The 13,798-nt window shown below is 35.4% G+C and overlaps 1 pseudogene; it reads left to right on the top strand.

Moving 5' to 3' along the window:
- The first annotated feature begins 12,781 nt into the window (after positions 1–12,781).
- Positions 12,782–13,551, top strand: LOC101720522 (ferritin light chain-like; annotated as a pseudogene).
- The last annotated feature ends 247 nt before the right edge of the window (positions 13,552–13,798 follow it).

Genomic DNA, 13,798 nt, shown 5'->3' with positions numbered 1-13,798 from the left:
GAAAAGAGCAAAAAGAGGTGGCACTTGAGTTTTTAAAAGATCTCTGCTCATTTCCTGAAGACTTACAAATTCCTTCCTACCTGTCTCCTAGCTTACCTGTCTCCATCTTATTTCTACCTATATCTGTAATTGTTCAACTCCCTGCAGTTGAGAAGCTTGATTGGGAGCAAAACTCCCTCTTCATTCTCTGGGGCCACTAAAGCCTTTCTTTCTCCCCAACACCCATCTCTCAGACATTGGTTTTTCCACGTGTTAGTTTCCAGGCCTGGGATAGTAACAAAATAAGTAGGGAATGGGCATCAATATAGAAACATAATTATTATTAAAGCTGTCAGAGTTGTTGCTGTTATTTTTCATTAGAATATGAGTTAAGCTAAGCCTGGTTCTAAAGATTTCCCCACTTAATTGCTCTTAGAGACTGTGAGGCAAATTCTGTCAATCTAACTGGGAGTGAAATTGCCTGATCCTGCAATGGTGAGTTATATAAACTTTGTTCTGAGGTGGATTAGTTTACAAACTGCTAAGGTTGTATAAACTGTTAAGTTGTGTTCTCCAGCATTGGACTATTTATTTTATACTTGGAACTCACTTCTTAGATAATGCAGTCAGCACTCCTTTTGTATTTACTTTCTTTGTCCAGAGAAACTTTCTTTGATCCAGTTCACTAGACAACTAAACACGAACTGCCTATCCCTACAAGTTAGTTCTCTTTCATTACTGAGTCATATAATGCTAATCATTCAAGCTTTGACATGACAGACATTTCACTGGATCACAGACTTGGTAGGTCCAGTGGGGACCACCTCCCCGCCAGCTTCCACAGTTTTTCTTATTTCTGTTTTCCTTTGCATACTGACCTGACTAATCATAAATAAAATAAAGCTATTCCAAGGGATGTAAAGAATGGCATCTGAGCCCAATCTTACAGATGTAAATCCACACTCTAAAAATAGTAGTCTTGGTTACTAGCTTTAGAGAAAAGCTTCAGGGAGATGTATCTGATTGGCTTAGCCATGCTAACTTATCCCAGGGAGATTTCTAATTGACTTGGCTGGGGTAATTTGTCGCAGGGAAACCTCAGATTGGCTCAGCTGGGTTCCCACCATTGTGACCTACTGTGTTTGGTGCCTTGACTGATCCATTAAAAACACACAGGAGTAAAAATGGTCACAACTTAGTAGAAAATTCGGATCTAAAAGGCCCCTAAGTAGACAAAACTTGAAATCACTCCTGTGAAATACAGATCCACTCTCAGTCAAGTAGTTCGTATTTAGGTGGAAGAAAAATAAATCTTGTATTATTTCTATTTCTTTGCTTGAGCATCTATGATTCTGGCCCCTGGAATTCCTGTCCTTACCCAGTCCAAGCCTCTTATTTATTTTCTACCATGAGATATCTCATGATTTCCAACTTTCTGAACTAATGAAATTAGTGAGAAAATATTTCATTATTCTATCACCAACTTTCTTGTTTAAAGCTAATATATTGAGATAAGGATTTTAAGTTCTTAGCAATGGAAAGTGGGATCTAGGGGATGAAGGTGAAGGAGCGATTAGGCATTTGCTGGGAAGAAAGACGATAGTGAAAACAGAAGACTACAGTGGAACATAGGAGCTGGCTTAGTTGCTGAAGACTTTATGCTCCTAAATATAATCTTCTACTACCTCAAATATTTATTAAAGTTATTAAAATCAGAAAATCATAGGAGTATGTGTGAATGTGCAGAAGTAAAAGGAAGTGTGTTATGCATCTATATGGGGCCAAGCAAAGTTAACACAATGGGCAGTGTTCAAGGCAGCAAAGAGCACAGGGAAAATTTAAGCTTCACGTAATTTTGAAATGGTATACAGGACAATGCATCCTCCCAGGCTGTAACTTTGGGGGTGCATCAAAGGCAAAATATCTCTGATGAGTATGAGACCATTACTGACTTCACATATGCTAATGTCCAATATCAATATCCCTATGGACTGATCAAGGAAATCAATTATTTTAGCTTCATAACTGTAATTTTTAGATATCAGCTGAATGTCAGAGACTTTCTTGTATGTATCACATGATGCTCTGTTGTGCAGTGTCTCATGTCATCTACTCTAGTTTAATGTAGTAATTGAGCTGTTTGAAACAACCACCATTTATTTTCTCATGATTTCAAGGGGTCAGCAATTTAGGTTGAGCTTGGCTATGGTCTTCCATTTCGGTCTTGAGTATGATGGAGAAAAAGTGTATGACTTCTGTCATCCTTTGATACAATAAGTGAGGCTTTTAATTTGTTTATTTCCCACAGAAAGACAGAAATGGTCTCAGCAGCAAAAAGAAGGAAGGAAGGAAGGAAGGAAGGAAGAAAGGAAGGAAGAAAGAAAAGAAAAGAAAAAAGGGAGAAAGAAACCAAGACCAGATGCATTTGTAAGACTCTGCTTGGACCACAGTTGTAAAATCTGTATAGTTTAGAAATAAAAAGTAAAGCAAATACCTAATGCCCATGAAGTCATCCTTCTCTATCTATTTAGTCCCCCCTTCTATATTTCTTCTGTAGAAATTTTTTCTAACCCTAAAACTAGATGTATCTTTCTCGTCCTTGGTTTAATCATCATAACCCTTTATAGAAATCAGTCTAAAAAGCTTTCTTGGTTTTGATGAACTTCGCTATCAGGATCAAACTTATACTTGCAGACTCTATCAAATGATATTTTCCTGTAGAAATATAAATAAAAGTAATATAATAATATTATTTTCTATATGCTTCATACATTGGCAATTTTGTTACCTCTGCTAGATATGCTATACTTAACTGTACTTGTCCACAAGTCACGCAAAAGTAAATACTAGCATTTACCCAAACTACGCTGCTCCTGACCCATTTAGACCTTCCATTCTTTAAATCCCTGGACAAAATGATCCACATCTGCTTCATAGTCACTGTTTTGTGATTGTGACATGCCTGTTCACATGATTTCTTACTGAAATTATTAAATATATCAATTATGATATCAGAGTTCTGAGAGAGACAGATGGATAGAGCTAGTAAAAAAATTATATTAAGATATATACTAATATGTTTACTTCAGGAATTAGCTTACACAGCCTGAGAACTGGCTAAGAAAGTCCAAAATCCATAGGACAAGCTGTAAAGTACAGCCTAGAACTCTCAGGCACAAAAAGAAGTTTCTATTCACAAGTGAAATTTCTCTTCATCTTAGAAGTCTAAGCTCTCCTCTTAAAGGGTTACAACTCAATAAATCAAGTCCACTTGCATTAATTAGGATAATTTCATTTGTATTTATGATTGCAACTACCAAAAATCACTGTCTCTGGGCTTTTTACTTCTGTAAAATACCTTTGTAGCAACACCTCACTGGATGTATGATTACACATCGAGCCTTGGAGCCGCTGAGTTCATCCCTTCAAAGGCCATCACAGCCGGGTGTGGTAGTGTATGTCTGCAATCTCACCACTCTGGAGAGGGTGAGGGAGGAAGATCGCAAGTTTGAACCCAGCCTAGGCAAATTAGTGATTTAGCAAGACTCTGCCACAAAATAAAAAATAAGAATAGGGCTGGGAATACAGTTCAATGCAAAGACCCTGGGTTCAATCCCGGTATCTAAATAAATAAATAAATAAATAAATAAATAAATAAATAAATAAATAAATATAGAAATAGAAATCATGACAATTACTGGTATAACTTTAATATGATGTGCAATATTTTTGGATGAAGAAAGGGGCTAAATGCAATTTAGAACTGATTACACTTTAAAATGAGTAATAATTTTGTAATTGATTATTTTGATATTTTCTCCCACTAAAGTTAGAGGATCATTCAATCTTTTTTGGTAAGATTAAAGTAAATAGTTTTTTATTAAATACAAAGTTGACAAAAATTGCTTAAAATAGCGAGATAAGTAAATGTATGTATGCAATAGGAATATGAATACAATTGAAAATAAGAAGTACGGTTTAGTTTGATATGCTAGATATTAAAAATCAAAGTCAAATATAAAATATAAGAAATAAACATACAGAATCCCATCAATTTAAGAAGACAGTTTTCTTTGAAAAAACATTTTAATAAGAAGATTTTGACTGTATGGGCTAATTATAAATTATTATCAAGATAATTATTAAAAACATTTGCATTCTTATAAAAGTTTCTATTAATAAAATTATATATATGTGTTATTTTCTTTATTATGTATAAAGTAACATTTTTATAGAAAAATATATTTTACTTTTAATCAATCTACATTTCACGTTTATCCTTACATTGCGTAAAATTCATTAACCCAGTTAACATTGAATCCTGCATTATAACTTTAGGGACCACGACAATTAAGTGGAAATATCATGTCTATGTAATTTGAAAATTCAAAAAATTCTTAATTGATATTCTAATTATTTTTTAAAAGATTAAAATCTTGGAAAAGAAATATGCTGACATATTTCTTTGCTTACAAATTGACATTTTATTGCCATATTCTATCATAGCATGAATACATTATATGATAATAATAGTAAATATAATTTCATGTATGTGTTAGTTTTAATATCTGTCACTACAATAATTGATATTACAAATACAGTGGTGACCTAATACTAAAAGTATTTGAAAAGAGTTTTCAAGGGAACCAAAAAAAGATAAGTTTACAATGGATGTGTTTAAAAATTAATATACATTTTCAGGGCATTCACAGGTAGGAGGCAACAGATATAGTCCTCTAGTCTAGCACATCATACTCATAACATCTATTTGCTTTGCTTTGTCAAAACATATGAAAAATCATTAAAGTGTTTTAATAAATGTCTGGTTTTCCTGCTCATTCATCTTATAAATATTAATTAGCCATGGATCAGGCAATTAAAGTTTAATCAATTTGCACTAATTAGCACCACATACTTGCATAAAAAGATAAAACCAACTCCTGCATCTGGCTGTTATTTGCAGTTTTTGTCAAGTGCTGATGAGTTTAATCTTGAAGAGAAGATTAAGAAGAAAAGAAAAAATAAATCAAGAAAGTAGTGTTAATTTTATTAAATTTTCACTCAAAGCACTGGTCAGGAGTATCGTGGAGATAAAGCCAGCAACATTACACTTTTTTTCCTGAGGTTTGGTTCACCAGAATCTTCTTTATAGCCTTGTCTTAGGGGGAGGAGCTCTGTTTCCTCTCCTTGTGACTCTGTCACATGCATTATTCTTACTTTTCACCATAAATCTAAATGTAAATCTGGCTCATTTCTGTTCTTTGTGAATTAGACATTTTTAAGTGAACAGCAACCATAGCCATATTCTTTAAGGTTAATCTTTCTTCCTTCAGAATGAATGTAAATAGTCTCTATTGACAGTGAAATTATAAAGTTATACCTCTACAAATAAGATAAAAACTTTGTGTAACTGTGACAATGAGAAAGATCTTGCAAAGACTTAAAGTTTGTTCTCTGCTCTTTTGTGGGCATAACCTTGCTCAGTACATTCTTGTTCCACATAGGCTTTAAGAGAGTAACTCCTGCTTCTCTGTTTTTGACTTCTGAATTTGACTAAATAAATTACACTGCCAATCTAGCAAGGAGACATTGTACAGTGCATTTGCATTACTATTTTGTGTTTTAATAACCAGAGAAAATAAAGTGTTCCATTACTGCCTATTCATATAATTGACAGGGATTATAGGGAATGGAACTAGTCTTTAATCACTGATGGAAATTTATCTAAGGCTTGGCAGGTAAAACTACATGTTTTAAGATGATTTAGCATTGTACTAAAAAATAGAGCATGATTCATAAAAAAGCTATGCACCATTTACATAGGAATTTTTATTCAGTTTATGCAAGAATAGACCAGTGAATGGTTATTGATATTTTTCAAATAAAGTATGTATGATTCATTAAACTCCCTATTCCCCTGTGAACAAACCACTGCTCTGTTAAGCACCCTTTGAGTGCATATCCCATAAAGAAAGCAGAGGTAGAAAAAGAGGGTGGCATGCATCAATGTCTTCTTTTTAAAAAGTGTCTAAAAGTGAGATCGCATAATGGTAACAGATAACTCTCTAAGCTATCATCTGGATTTCAAAACATAAGATTTTTACATCCTTATTGAAGCAAGTGAACATGCTTTTTCTTAATGCATAATATGCATACCAGCATAGCAATATATATTTGTATATGTTTTTAAAAGTAGGACTATGAATTGAATTCCCATGCTCTAAAATATTTCTATAATGAATAAAAAAGTGTATGAAAGATGCTTTATGAAGTCTAAATTATTATAAAAACATAGCTTCAAGGGGCAAAGAAAGAAGTTATCTTGGCTTTGCTTCAGTAGCTTCATCATAAACAATTCCCATATTCTTATATGACTAATATTTAAAATCCTCAGTGTTATGTTTATAGGTATAGGAAAGCTAGAATAATGTACCAGTGGGACTAAATACTCATTAGTGGCCTTCCATCTTCAAGATTAAAAGGTGTAGGTATTGTTTTTAATCATTTTAATTCATTTTCTTTTTCTGTACAAAATAAGGCCTAATTTTCAGTTTTACAAGTATTTACTGACTGAATATTTGTTTAAATGATAGTGGTATGGGTAACCAAAATCATTTCACCCCAGAAATAGTAAAAATAATTGAATGCATTAAACTTAGAGAAAGTCAGACATTATAGTTTTCTTCAAATATTTCAATATTTAAAATATAAAAAAGTGCTTAAAACTCACGGATTCCACAAAGATAAAATAGAGGAGACATTGGAAAATAAGCATTTATTTCATGTAGAAAACAACCCTTGAAAAACTGTTGACCAGCTTGAGGCTTGAAGTCCATTGTAAAGGGTATATTCAAAGGACAGATGATATTCACACTGTATCTCCAGTTAACAGCCTTCTTCGTAAAATTGTAAAGAATGAATATTGTGATATTGAATCTTGATCGTCAATGAGATTTGTTTGAGAGTTTAATAATATACACTTCTGTGAGGGTCTGTGTGTGTGTCACAGGGCATGCTTTTAGAGACTCTGCCTGGTCACTCGCCCCTTACTCTCTGGTGCTCTTTCCTTGGTCTCTGTTTCCTTGGTCTCGGCTTCCTAGCTGCCATGAATCGAGCAGCTTTTTTCTACCATTCCCTCTACCATGACTCTTCTGCCTTGGAGGCTGGAAACATAGAATAAAACCTCTGAAACTGACCCAAAATTGTAAACTTTAAATTGTGGGTGTTGGATGTTTTGACTCAGCAATTCAAAAGTTAACCAATACAAATAATACACATCCTGGATCACCTCAAGTTTAATGCCAGAGACCAACAGTTTAGTGTTCTGTACCTGATGTTATTAAAATCACTGACTCCCTTAATAGGCAACTGGAATATAGATTGGTAGTATAGATTTGGCTACTATGTTCTGTTCAAGGCCAATTTCAATAGCTTCTCAGTCACAGTTTGACTTTACCTTCAAAGGGACATGATACATCTCTTCCCAGTTATTCTTTTGAATACCCCCAAAGCATGACATTGCACATAATCATGGTAGGCAAGATTTTAGTTGTATCCATCTCTGTTCAAGGGCACATTTCTATGACCGTACCAATTAATGGTATCCCCAGCATAGGAGAGTCATGTGACACTTACAAAGGAGCTGGGTAGGTGGGGTGTCATTACCTCACATAGTACAAGGCCTTTTCACCTTGAATAAATTTCTGAAAATTATTTGATAACTTAAGAGATTACTGCTATTGACCTTCTCAAGACCCATTTATTATGTAAATAATGAGCTCTTTTTCACTGCCTTGGTGAATGTTTGACATCACTGTTCCTGACATCCAAAGCTGAGGGTGAGGAGAGTAACTACAACAAGGGTCTTGTAATAGTGGACATTTCGAAACATTATGATTTTTAATAGGACTTTTCAGTGCTTCTTTTGAAGCTTCCTTTTTGTTTTCTTGTTTCTCTCTGATTCCTCCCTTGCTGCTTCCATATCTGTATCAGTCAGCTTTTCATCACTGTGATCAAATCCCTAATATACACAACTTAAAGGAGGATAGGTTTATTTTTGGCTCACAGTTTCAGAGGGGTCAGTTGACAGTCATCTGACTCTAAGCCAGAAACATCATGGCTGAAGAGTATAGTGGAGGATAGCTGATCACCTCCTGGCATCCAGGAAGCAGAGTAAATGGCAAAGAGCCAAAAAGGAAGGGCTAGGGACAACATAAAACCTTCAAAGCAATACCTCAATTGACTTGCTTCATCCAATTAGGCCCAACTGCCTAATAAATCCATTCAGTGAGTGAACTCAACAGTGGATAAATCCACTTGATTCAGTTATGATCTAATGATTACTGATTCCTCCTGATCCAGTCACTTTTCCAAAAGTCCCACCTCTGAACACATGAGCTTTTGGGAGGATATTTTAGATCCACCTAGTCACCTCGAAGAGATGAGATACCAATAGATGCAATAGGACCTGACTACATATTTTTTATTATAATTTTATATAAGTTAAAGTGTTCTAGAAATGCCATGAGTGTTTACTGGAATTTGTGCTTTTATTATATCTGCTTGGATATATAAATTTCCGATCTAAGACTAATTTTGTAACTAAAATTAAACAAGAATTTTTGCTATCAGAATAATAAAAATGGTGTCATATCTTTTTCATCATAGGGGTTGAGTTTTAATCTCTCATTATTCTTTCCTTTTACAATAATATTCCTTTAGTGTCAAAATAAGGGAGGGAAAGCATAGTGATTTGAAGGAAAGATGAGTGTCTTGTTTCATGTGTGGTAGCCATGGTTTTAAGGATGAGAAAAAAATTTCAACATTATCAAAGTAAACAAGAAAAGGAGAATTACAAGCTTTTCCCCCTTTGACTATTATAAAATCATCCTATTCTTCCTGTTTTTGTAGCCATGAAAATTATATAACCATCAGTTTGTAGGTCACTTATTGCTTAGTTTATTTGAAATGTTTCAGATAAATATAGATTTATTTGAGAAATTCCAAAAAGTTTTATATTTCTGAATATTAGTTCAGCACAAAAATATTCAAGGTTAATTAACATTTTGGAGACAATATCAATGTAAAATCTAAAAATATTGTGTTTATGTCATCTCAAAAACATATGATCCATTTTTTCAGCCTTCAGAGCAATGAATAATTTGTTATCAGTATTGGTCATTTTTAAATGTCTATAAATCTGTATCTTCTAATGATTACTCTTGCTCTAATACTGATTTCATTAGGTTTGGGGGTTTTCTTCAGTGGATTGTTTGCTTAAGTTAAAAAATACTTAATAAAATATATATTTTATTAAATTATAGAACTGATGAAGTTTTTTAAGAGCTTTTACATACAAAAAATTTGTTCACATTTAATGTATGCAACTTGATATTTGGAAATACATGCAAATGTAGAAGGAAAGTTTTGGATGTGATCAAATAATCCTTTGAAACAAGCATTTCTGTTGTGGAAGCTAGCCTTACAGGTTGTCTAAATGAAGCCACAGCATTGCCCTGAATGGCCACAGAGGGCACTCCTCCTGCTTGCAAGGTGCCTGTTCAGCATCAGGCTCTTTAGCAAGAGAGGGAGAGGGAGAGGGAGGAGGAGGGGGATGGGGAGCGAGAGGGAGAGATGGGGCGGGGGGGCTATTGTATATGCAAACTATTTGCCCTCATGTGAATGAAATGTAAAGAATGTAACACAGACTACAGTCAAGATAGACATCCCCATGACTCCAGCGCAACCATCTCTAACTGAAGTATATAAGAATTTCAACTGGACAAATGTGCTATCAAACCATAGAACTATAAAAGCTAATAATAATTTTAGGTTTTTGTTTTATTTTGGGTAATGATAAAGTTTATATAACAAGTGATAACTAGAATAGGATTTCTTACCAGGAAGTGAGTGGATCCATCACAAAAATTTCAAGTAGTAACACTGTCTTTGCGGCCAGTTGGTGATCTTTGACTCAAAGCATCTTAATAAGAGTATTAGTTAAAGACTAAAGGATGGTGAGGAAATTGTCATTGAAAACTGGAAAAAGGATATATATTATGTAGTTGCAAAATGTTTAGCAAGACATTGGAAAAATAATAATATGTCTTATGAACTAGCTGAATTGGCCCAGGAGATTTCTACCCAGTGATAAATATGGTGATGAATGTATTTTAGCTATATATGACTTGTGTCTACAGAGACATTAACTAAAGAAGGAGTTGTTTGATTTCAATCCAGAAACAGATAAACCATTGTTTTATTTTATGAAAAAACAAAACAAAATTTTATAACAAAATAATAAAAGAATAACAATAGTTAATGCACTGTGTTTGTTATCTTCAAAGTGGTTACTCAGAGTATCAGACATGAACAAAAATGATTGTCTGACAAAGAAGAAACATATGAGCACAAAACTTTGTCTTCAATGAACTAAGAGAAAGTAGTAGTATAAATGAAATAAATTAGCATACATATTAAAATATTTTTGAAACGACAGTAGATAATTATGAAAGATGAACTTAAGGAATTCATAGGTAAATGAATACAACTTCAGAAATAAGTCAGACACACATGCTTAAAAATCACATGATTTCTCTTATATGAAAAAGCCAATATATATATATGCAAATGAAGAGCAAAACAGAAGTTAGACAAATAGAAAGTGGGGAAAAGTTCATATAGTTTCCTAGATGAAACATTTTTGAGTCAGGACTTGGTATGTTTTTGTCTCTGGAAAAAAAATCTAACATAAGAAATAATCTCAGCCTGTAAGGCCTCAAAATAAGGTTTGGCAGTGCCTAGCAGATCTGCTTAATGAGAAAGATTTCTACAAATCTTAAGAATCTGATTTTCAGCCTAGGAGAAGAAGTGCATGTCTCAAAAAGAGATTTCTGGTTGTGATATCTTTGCGAATGGATCAAAATTAACTGAAAGAAAATCAAAACTTCTAAAATGTATTTTATTTTTTTTATTTTTCTTTTGTGAGCCCTGGGGCTTCACTGTGAGATATATCCCAAGCCCTATTTTTTTTTTTTTTTTTATCTTGAGTCAGGGTTTCACCCAAGTTGCTGATTTTCTCAGGCCATGCTTGAATTTGTAATTGTCCTGCCTCAGCCTCTCAGAGTGCTGGGATCACAGGGATGCAAAACCATGCTTGGCCATGAACAAAACATTTCAAGTTATTGTATCAGCTTGTACTAAAATATTCAGGGATAGTTAGAAATGAAAAGAGTCCCTTTAGCATTAGAGCTTCTACAATCAGAAAATAGGATGAAAAAGGTATTCAGCATAAATGTAATCACTTTTTTTTTAAACAGAAAAGAAACAGTAAGCCAGAGGATTGAGCCAAGATCCCAGAAAAGTAAAGAGCCAGTTATATATTCTTGACAGAATTTGAGAATTGCTGAAGTCAGGAATGGTTGTGTGTTTCTTATTGTCCCGACTTTTTTCTTCTGGGCTAGAGATCAAACTTAGATCCTTGTGCATGAAAGGTAAGTGTGTAAAGCAGTAAATGCTGTCTATACTTCCAGCCCTTTCCCCCTTTTTAGTAAGAATATTTATTGAAGTGTTTCCGTCAGTTATGGTTTAGGTCCAATACGTCCCCATAGATTTTCTGTGTTCTAAGGTGGGGTTTTTGGAAGGAGCATAGTGGATCACTGTATTTACCAGTTCATAGCTGAATGTACTGTTAGGAGGTGGGGTTTGGTTGGAGGAAGCAGGTAACTTGGGCCATAAACTGGAAAAATGTCTTCTTGTTCCCAACTCCTTTTTCTCTCTGCTTCCTGTCTGCCATAGGTAGAAGAGCATTCTTCACCTTACCTTTGAGCCAGTCAACCATGGACTGAATTCACTAGAATTGTGAAGCAAATACACCTTTCTTCCTTTAAGTTGCAGCTGTCAGGTGTTCTGTTCCAGCAACAAGAAACTGATTAATCCATGCTTTAAAGTTTTATGTTGTATACGTAGAAGGCAGATAACTTTATTTAACAATGATTGGGCCTTGATGAATTGTATCTAAGAAACCATACCAGAAGAGCCTAATCACCCCTTGGAAATATATCCATGATAAATGCCCAAAGTAGTATTGGATGATGCATGGAATAAGACTTTGGCACATCTTGTAATGGTCTTAGTGCATTATGACAGTAGGAAGAATGTAAATAATCTCTGGCCAGGGGTGGCTATAAATTCTTAACCACCTGTCTGTTTCAGAAGCAGAATATGGGCTGCATCTATTTGTGTTTCAGCCAATAGAACATGCAATAGAATACAGAGGAAGTACTCATGGGTCCTCCTTGGCTTATGTCTGGAAGAAATTGGCATCTTTTGATTTTTCTTCTTAGATGGCAGCTGCCATGTCCAACTACCATATGACCATTATAATCAGAAAATGAAGCAATATAGAAAGAGATAAGAAATGAGGCATATGATCAAAGGCTTCTTAGATCTTCCAGTAAATACAGCTATAAGTAAGAACTGAGGCTCCAGAAGTATATATATATACACATACATACATACATACATATATATATATGTATATATATATATGCACACACACACACACACACAGTTGATCCATGGCAGCTTCCCTAGCTCAGTTTCTAGACATTCTGGAAAAGGAAAAGAGACAAGCCATTTCTCTCCCCTTTGAACACTTGGGCAAAATTAAATGGTTGTTACTGTAGAGATAACAATTTATTTCTCAATTATCTAGGAGACAAGAGAAACATGGTTATATCTGAATGATATGGCCTAACACCGGGGAGATTGATCACGTGGAAATGGAAAATGAAGACACATTTTGATGGAAATTTGGTAGAAAATGTGATAGAAAATGGTGATGTCAGCGGCGTGTCTGGAGGTCCCAAGGCTCTGTCTCTTGCTTCAACAGTGTTTGGACAGAACAGACCCGGGGACTCCCTCTTTTTCATCCTCCATCCACCTTCCAGTTACAGATTACGGAACCATGATCTCGCCCATCTCCTGCTTCCAGGACCGGCCAACACTGTTCTTTTGTGGGTAGGTCCTTATTGCTGACTAGCCATGACTTCTCAGATTTGTCAGAATTATTCCACCGAGGTGGAGGCTGGCGTCAACTGCCTGGTGAATCTTCACCTGCGGGCCTCCTACACCTACCTCTCTCTGGGCTACTACTTCGACTGTGACTATGTGGCTCTGGCAGGAGTGGGCCATTTCTTTCGCGAGCTGGCCGAAGAGAAATGTGAGGGTGCCGAGCGTCTCCTGAAAATGCAAAACCAGCACAGAGGACGAGTGTTCTTCCTAAATGTGCAGAAACCTTTTGAAGATGAGTAGGGTAAAACCCTGGATGCCATGGAAGCTGCCCTGGCCCTGGAGAAGAACCTGAACCAGGCTCTTTTGGATCTTCATGCCTTGGGCTCTGCCAAGACAGACCTCCATCTCTGTGATTTCCTGGAGAACCACTTCCTGGATAAGGAGGTAAAGCTCATCAAGAAGATAGGCAACCACCTCACTAATGTCTGCAGGCTGGCTGGCCCCCAGGCTGGGCTGGGTGAGTACCTCTTCGAAAAGCTCACCCTCAAACATGACTAGGAGGTCCTGGAGCCCGGTGGCCTTTGAGGGGCTCCTGCTCACTTGACATCAGGGCTTTCACCTAACCATCTCCCTCCAGCCACTAGGCATCTTTTTCACCTCTCTGGAGCCCCCTCCCAAGTCTTGGACCAAAAGAAAATAAAGCCTTTTGCAGGAAAAAAAAAATGGTGATGTCCACTAAAAATGTTTGAAGACTAAGTTCTGAGAGTTAGGAAGAGTATAAGGCCTCTTAAAAATAAGAACCATG

This window comes from Heterocephalus glaber, unplaced genomic scaffold, assembly GCF_053883595.1.
Source record: "Heterocephalus glaber isolate CG9 unplaced genomic scaffold, H.glaber_assembly_v1.0 deba00001577, whole genome shotgun sequence".
Taxonomy (NCBI): Eukaryota; Metazoa; Chordata; class Mammalia; order Rodentia; family Bathyergidae; genus Heterocephalus; species Heterocephalus glaber.
The sequence above is the reverse complement of the archived record's forward strand: the minus strand, read 5'-3'. Positions and strand labels throughout refer to the sequence as shown.